At 46.8% G+C, this 8054-nt stretch overlaps 1 protein-coding gene across 2 annotated transcripts in view; it reads left to right on the top strand.

Annotated features, from left to right (window-relative positions):
* The window catches only part of TMEM108 (transmembrane protein 108), a 278922-nt gene that overhangs the window by 252387 nt on the left and 18481 nt on the right, over positions 1-8054 (top strand). The window lies entirely within an intron of this gene.

Below are 8054 nucleotides of genomic sequence, written 5' to 3'. Positions count from 1 at the left end.
ATATTTATATTTATATATATTTATATATATAAATATATATATTTACATGTGCATCTTGGCTACCCTTGAATGAGTGACCTTGAATAAATTTTTTAAGCTCTCTAAACATCACTTGTAGGGAACAAAACCCACCTCACAAAAGTTTTATGAGTATTAAATCAGTTTGCACGTGTAAAATACTTGCAAACAGAATTGATGCTTCATAAATGTGTATTCTTATTCTGAACATTAGCACACTGTAAAGTATGCAAAAGTGTTTCCCACCCATAGGTAAACTTACCTTTTCAGAATTTGCCAGAATTTTCTCTGCCAGTATGCATTTTATTACCCATGGTGGGGACTAAGGCAATAGCAGCCATTTCCATGGTAGAGATCATGATGCCACCTTATCTGGGAAACATAATGCCACACTCAGCATCGCCCTCAATAAATGTATATTAAATGTATGAATGAGGAAATGAACCAATGGAGGAATGGTAGTAAGAGGGCTCAGGTTTCTCCTCTTCGAGGAAGCCTTCCTGGGTTCCTCCGGCTTTCATGGGTTCCCTGTCAAGTGGCTGCACAGAGAATCTGCTCCATCCAACATAGTCCCGAATGACCACCCTCCATGGTTTTCTCCTTGCTCTATATTTTTGTTTTTGTTTCCTCAGCTTGACATGAACAAAACTTATTAGTGTTTCCTTCTGAAAGCTACCTCCAAGTACACGTTGAATTATTCAGGTACCTAAATCCACAGATTTATACCCATAAGGAATAATGAAGAAGTAAAGGGTGGGTACTCTTAAAATCAGATAGGACATGGGTTAAGATTTGTCTTTTTCCAACTTGAGGGTTTTATGAAGATTCAGTACGATGATATATAAAAATTACTCGTTTGAGTGCCTGGCACATAGTAGGTGCTCAATAAGTAGAAATTTAGAATTAGTGACAGTATCGGTTTCAGTACTGAGGAGGAGGGACAAGAGGGGAGGAAGATTTTAATCCCCAAACAGACACAGCCTAGAGGGCCACATTTCAGAATTCAATTGTGAAATCTAATTCATGCCCCAAACCTAAATTATACCTTGGAGTAGGGGCATCCTGCCTTGAAATGGGAAATTAGGCAATTTCACAAGGATGCACAGCTGTGTTTCCTGAGCCGTTTTGTTCCAGCCAAACTGGAACAGGCAGTGAACCATTGGTAACTGAGGAGAGCAGTGCCAGATAGCCTGCAGCCAGTCCGCCGGGGAACGGCGAGAATACCAAGCAGCCTTGCAGGACGCCCAGGGAGGAGCTACAGGGGCTCAGGGGCAGGGAGGCAGGCGTGCCAGAAAGAACAGACAGACTTCTTTGACGTCAGCCCTTGAACCTCTCCCTGTGCCCTGCCCACCCCCCTCCTCTCCGACACTGCTACTGTCCCTTCTAGCCACCTCCTCTCTGGCAGGCTCTTTGGTGAGGAGGAGGGGATGCTAAGAGGTGACGCTTCAGACTGTCAGCAAGCTCTGGAGAATGTCAGGTGAATAGCCCCAATGCTGTTTTTAGGTAAGTGACTCTCAGGCGTGATCAGGCAAGGACGTCGTGTCTTTTTCTTCTCCTCCTGGCTTTTGAGAATTTGAAGCTAAGGGTAGACAGATGCTGGTGTGCTCAGGTCCGGTACCTCAGCCTCTTTGGGCAGGTCCCAGGACTCTTTGGGGCGTTCCCCAGGAGTCCCAAAGGTCTTATTATGCTTGCTGAGGAGCCCACTGGACCAGACCCCAACTGTGGGTCTTCGGGCTCTGCAGGAGTCACTTTATTGGGTTTATAGGAGACACCACAAACTTATCTAGGGCATGCCGAGGCCCTCCGTGGTGCTGCCCTGCAAGCTACCTCCCAACAGTAAGCCCTCCTGTTTGTCCTACTTCCTGACGGCTCTCATCAAAACCTTTCAAGGGCATACACCTTGGACCAGGAAGCCAACGCTGGGACTCGTCTGTGAAAATCCCAAGTTCTGGGAAACACTCTTACACAGCCCTTTCTTTGGAAGGAAATGAAGGCCAACTTGCTGATGTAATTAGGAATGGAACCTACAGTGAGAGGCGCAATCGTTGGGGAGGGTCTTGGGAGGGAAGCGCAGGAAGTGGGTTCCGTCCCTGCCTCACTTGTCATATGAAATGTATGTTCATTTGAACCGGTTAGTCACTGACAAGCAAAGTAAAAATGAGGCATATATACACATGGGTATGTACAAGCGTGCGCGCGCGCGCGCGCGCACACACACACACAGACACGCACACACACGCACACCCCTATACTGCCACATCACAGGACTCACATTACTACTTTCTTTCATTGATACTGTTTTCAAAGAAATAAACACCTATAATTTTGTGGTGAGCATTCAGCGGCATGTATGGAATTTTAAGTATTCTTTCATTCTCACATTTTTCAGACAACATCCTGCTCCTAGCAGAAGTCAGACAGCGAACTAAATTCTGAGGCTCTAGATCTCAAGAAGCTCACAGTCCCAGGGGAGTGACCTAAATGTAGTAGAAGTTAAAACCACAGCGACCACCTGTTGAAAGCCTGGCACCGTGTGGGGCCTCTGGGCCTCTTAGTCTTATATTCCCAGCCCTGAACGAATCCTAAAGTCAGGCATTATCATCCTTATTATACAGCTGAGGAAAACAAAAGTTTCATTTGCCTGAAGTCCCCCAAAGAGGAAGTTAGAGCCTGGATTGAACCTAAATTCCACTGAGTCCCAGGTCCGTGCCTTCTAACCATGCCCTTGACAGAAGAGCTCTGTGGAGAGATGGGCCACAATATAGACTGGAGCGGAGTGCCCTGGGAGCACTGCTCAGGGAGCCCACTTTCTGTCCAGAAGAGGTGAGGGACCTTGACCTTGTCTGGACAAAGTGACAGTTGAAGTTGGATTTTTAGAGATGGATGTGTCATCACCTAGCAGGAAAGGGATATGGGCAAACATTTTGAATGAGAATGTATGTATCCATGCCCAACGCGTTGTATAGCTTCCGCGTGTAAATTAAATGATGGACAGTCTAGCCCTGTGGTAATGATAAGCTCTGATTTTCTTGCAGCCTGCTTCCTTGGTCAAGAAAGCTGTAACTGTTTATGTCACCATGGGTGGCATTACCCTGACCGCTCAGTTGGAATTTGAACAGGTTAAAAAATCATATGTCCAGGCTGTTAGTCTCCCTGACCATTTCACCTCCCAACTCCACATTTGGTGAATATTAAAAAGGTGAGAATCAGAGGGAATATACATAGATGCAGCAATAGTCATGGAATATTTTTTCCCTGTCTCTTTACCTAAGTAGTATCCTGAACACATCTGTGAGTGCGTAATCTCACGCGGGGTGCCGGGAAAGTTGCCTGCAAACCTCCTCCCTTCAGCTAAAGCCCCTTCCAGGACCTACCCCGTGGGATGGCCCTCACACTGTCCCTGCTGACTCACCTCTGTGGAACCATTTTTTTAAACTTTGGAATAGTTTTAAACCTACGGGAGAGTTGCAGAGGTATATCAGAGTTCTTACATATCCCACACCCGGTTTCCTATTATCATGACTGTGGTACATTTGTCATGATTAATGAACTTATATTGACACATTATTCTGAGTACTTTGTTCAGATCATCTCCATTTTCCCCTAATGACCTTTTTCTGTTCCAGGATCCCATCCAGGATACCACATTGCATTTAGTCGCCATGTCTCCTTAGGCACCTTTTGGCTGTGACAGTTTCTCAGACTTTCTTGTTTTTGATGACCTTGACAACTGTAAGGAGTATTGGTCAGATGTTTTTAGAATGTCCCTTAATTGGGTTTTTTGAGTGTTTTCCTTATGATTAGACTGGAGTTATAGGTTTGAGGAAGGAAAGCAACAGGTGTAAAGTTCCTTTTTTTTGTCAAGGGTACATACCATCACCATGACTTTGTCACTGTTGATGTAACCTTGACCACCTGGCTGAGGCAGTGTTTATCCGGTTTTGTGTTGTAAAGCGTGGAACATCTTTATGAGCCTTTTCCTTTTCCTTTGTGAGAGTACAGGGCAGTCTGGAATGATTCATTTGTGTTTTTCCTGTAATGTCAGTGAGATGTTCGCTGAATATTAAAGATCCTGTTATTTTGTTAGAAGTTGAGTTGACCTTTTCATCCATCTAATTCTGACCCTCATTTTTATTTGTTTGGGGAAAGTCTTCAGGAGGACATCTTTGGTATTTTCATTCCTTCCCCTGTCATAACAGATTTTCTTCCCTTCTAGAATGGCAGCTCCTTGAAGGATATGGCCATATCTCAACATGCGGGCACCGTGGACTAGCCTCCAGCCTTATTCCATGTGTCCCCACAGACTGCAAAGTGCATATGTGCCAGGAAGCTTCATGGCACTTCTAGTATGCATTTGTTCCTTTCTTCCTTCGTGCAGACCAGAGAAGTCGTGATGCTGTAGAAAGAGCCCAGAATTGAGATGTTTCCCTTTCCTTGAGTCTTGGCAGGAGAGGAGGACAGTAAGGGAATCAAAATCAAAATCAGCCTGTGGAGCCCAAGCACTAAAAAAAAACCCTGATGTTGAAAGCCAGAGTGGTCACTGAAAGAGGTGAAATTTCGCTTCTACGTAGATGGTGTTCCAGTTACTGCTGCCGCCTGACAAACCCCCACAAAACAGTGGCTTAAAGCAGTAAGTTACTTTGTTCATGAATGTTGGGGTTGCTCAGCTAGGCAGCTCTCACTGGGGGTCTCTTATATGGTCACTGGCTGGGGTCATCTCCCAGGCTTCTTCACTCTTACGTCTGACGCCTGGCTGGGCTGGAACAGCCGGGGCCCCCTCAGGCTTCCCCCTCACTATCCCCGTGGTCCCTCCACACTCCCTCCATGTGGTGGCCTCGAGGGAGCAGGACTTCTTACACGGGGCTGAAGGCCCCCAAAAGAAACCTGCAGAAGCTGCAAGGCCTTTTCTGCCCTGACCTTGGAAATCACGTGGTGTCACTTCTGCTTTCCTCTGTTCATTGAGGTCACAAAGGCCCACCTGGGTTCAATGGGCAGAGAAGTAGACGCCACCTCTCGGTGGGAGGAGTGTCAGAGAACTTGTAGATGTGATTTTAAACTACCACACTAGGCATCCAGGATAGCCAAGCAGCCATCTTGTTTAGTGACAAGATGGGGTAGAAGACTTCTTAGACTCCAGTGACTGTCATAGGGCTTAGAGGCAATGGCGATGTCTGGCAGTAGAAATCTAGTTTAATGGGGAGTTCTACTTAAAAGAAGATATTTTAAATTACAAGGAAAATGAGTTAGACCTCTGTTTATGTGTGTAAGAGAAAAATGTATCTATGTAACATATGTCTTGTATGTGTGTAGAAGCAATTTTAAGAGAAAAATTTTACCATTAATTAAGCAGCAATGTGCATGAGATGCCAGGATTGGGGGAAAAGAGGAATTTACAGCAAGGATTTCCAGCTCTTAAACTGTACTACTATAATTCCTGTTCCGTCTCCTCCCCCCCACCATCAGCCCCCCAATTCCCCACCCTGGCTCTGGTCATTTGCAAAGTAAAAAGTAAAGTTAATTGATTGGACTGGATTGTTAACAGAATGCCAAATGTGTCACATAGAGCCCTGAAATGGAGATAGAAGAAAATAGGTAAAAAAGAAGAAAAGTCAAAAGACCAGTAATAGAAAATCGGTTCCCAATATATTATAGATCATTGCTTTTATTGTGCAGAGCAGCCTGCAGGGTAGGCAGTGAGAGAAAGTGGTTGAAATTATACACTCTGGAGCCAAGCTGCCAGGTTCAAATCATAGCTCAGCGTTCCCCAGCTGTGTGAGAGTCCGCCGGTTTCTGTACCTCTCTGTGCTTTTCCTCAGTTGCAACAGGGAGGAGCTAATAGCTGTGAGGATTGTGTCAGGATAGGCTTAACCCTTCGAGCAGCACACAGTATGTAGAAGAGCAGCACACAGCATGTAGGAAGCACGCAGTACGCATTAGCCATTTCTTCCTTTACATCCTTGCCTTTGCCAGACGTAAATATCAGGTCCAATATGGACTGCGGGAACTAACCACATAAACAGAGGGGGAGGGCCTCTTTTCCCCAGGTCCTGGGATCACATATGCATTGGAATTCTAGCTAGGAGGAGGCCTTCATGGATATCTGGGCTCCCATCCATCTGAGGGTTTCCGCCCCACACTCACACTTTTCCCTATTCCAACATGCTTTAAAAATCGGTTCCATATTTAAAGCATGTCAAGCTAGATTTTAGTTTTAGTCTCTCTTACATATGTGGAATTAGAACCTCCAGAAGCCATTATGTAAATCAATGCAAATGGCATGCAAAGAGGCAGTAGCCCCAGATTGTGGGGAGCTTGGTGAGCAGGCCAGCACAAAGGGCCTTGAATGAAAATTTGCATCTGTTAGGGGTTGAAGGCCTTGCACAGCTATTGTGACAGTGTGCCACCCTTTCTATTCAGTTGTTAACCTTTTGTGCCCGGAAGGAGAGGTAAACTCTTGTCTGATTTCCATACTGTAGGTGACAGTGGAGGTTGAAGGTGTTTGGGCAATGCAACATTGTAGCAATTTTTATGATGCAAATGGAAAGTTGCTTTGAAATAATTTCCGTGATCCAGGCTGTGTCCCCCACCAGCTGTGTATTCTTGAACTATTGACTTCACTCCTTCCATTTCGCCCGCTGTGAAATGAGGGAGTCAGATTAAGTTACCTCTAGGGCCCCTCTCATCCAGACAGCTAAATGTATTCCTCCAGGTAAAAACCCTTTGTAGCCAGGAAGGCAATGTCTATTCACTGTACCAATGGTTTACTCTAAAGCAGGAGTCCCCAACCTCCGCCCCTGGCCGTGGACCGGTACCAGTGAGTGGCCTGTTGGGAACCAGGCCGCACAGCAGACTGTGAGAAGCAGGCAAAAGAGCAAAGCTTCATCTGGATCTGCAGCCGCTCCCCAGCGCTAGCATCACCGCCTCAGCTCCATCTCAGATCATCAGGCATTGGATTCTCATAGGAGCACTGGTCCCTAGTGCCCAAAAGACTGGGCACCACTGCTCTGAAGTCTAAAGAAGAAATGGCTAAGGGGCGCTTTAACAGTCCTCCTAGAGAGAAAAATAGTTTTAGGGGAAGTAAAGGCAAAGGCATTTACTTGCACTCTCAAGTCTTGCAGCAGGAAGGGTACTGGTCATACAATCCCCACTGGGAGAATTTTAGCCCCTGGGATGCTCCTGGAGGGAGAGGCAGGGGAATTTCTTTCCTTGAGTGTTGTGAATACAGGGAAGTGTTAACCCCTCTGCCTGAGCGCTGCAGAAGTGTTGGAGGCGAGGGTGGCTCCTCTCCCTCCCCCTACCTGTCACTGCGGCCAGCTGGGTCTCTCTGAAAGCTTTGCACTGCCCTCGATGCCGCTGCCAAGAGACTGCTGTGTCCTTGGTCTCTGGCTTCCAGTTGTATCCAACACATCTGGTATTCCACCCCAGGAATGCTCTGGGCCCTTAATTTTAATTCCAGCTGTTGTGGCAGCCACCAGCTGGATGCAGGTGGAACCAGACAGCCCCTCTCTGACTCAGCCACGTAGCCCTCCTGCAGGAGCCAGGAAGTGCAGCAGAATGTGCACCCACGGAGCAGCCCTTGGCCGGTAGGGTTGGAGCTGCTGGGCATGTAAGTGCTCCTCTGCCTGGACAGTTCGAGAGGCAGTCTGCTCAGCTCCTGATCGGTTCCCAGGGAATTTGAGTCACCCATTCTGGTCAGCTTATGACTTGCCTTTGTATTGATTTTCCCTGTTTCGCTCGCTCATCTCAGACCCTAATGGCTATCGCCTCAGATCACTTCCCAAAATAAACTACGAGCACAGAGCCCCAGTCTCCACTTCTTTTCCTGGGAGCCTCTAACATGAGACACTGACGCAGGCTGCCATAACAGAGTACCACAAAGTGGAAGGCTTTAACAACAGAAATTTGCGCGCTCACAGTTTTGGAAGCTAGAAGCCCAAGGTCAAGGTGCTGACGGTACCGGCATCTGATAAGACCTCTCCCCGTGACTTGCCCGTGTCCTCTCACCGCTGTCCTCTCATGGCCTGCTTGGCCCTGGC

This window comes from Pteropus alecto, unplaced genomic scaffold, assembly GCF_000325575.1.
Source record: "Pteropus alecto unplaced genomic scaffold, ASM32557v1 scaffold92, whole genome shotgun sequence".
NCBI classification, from domain to species: Eukaryota; Metazoa; Chordata; class Mammalia; order Chiroptera; family Pteropodidae; genus Pteropus; species Pteropus alecto.
Note: the sequence above shows the minus strand (reverse complement) of the source record. Positions and strands in the feature narration are given on the sequence as shown.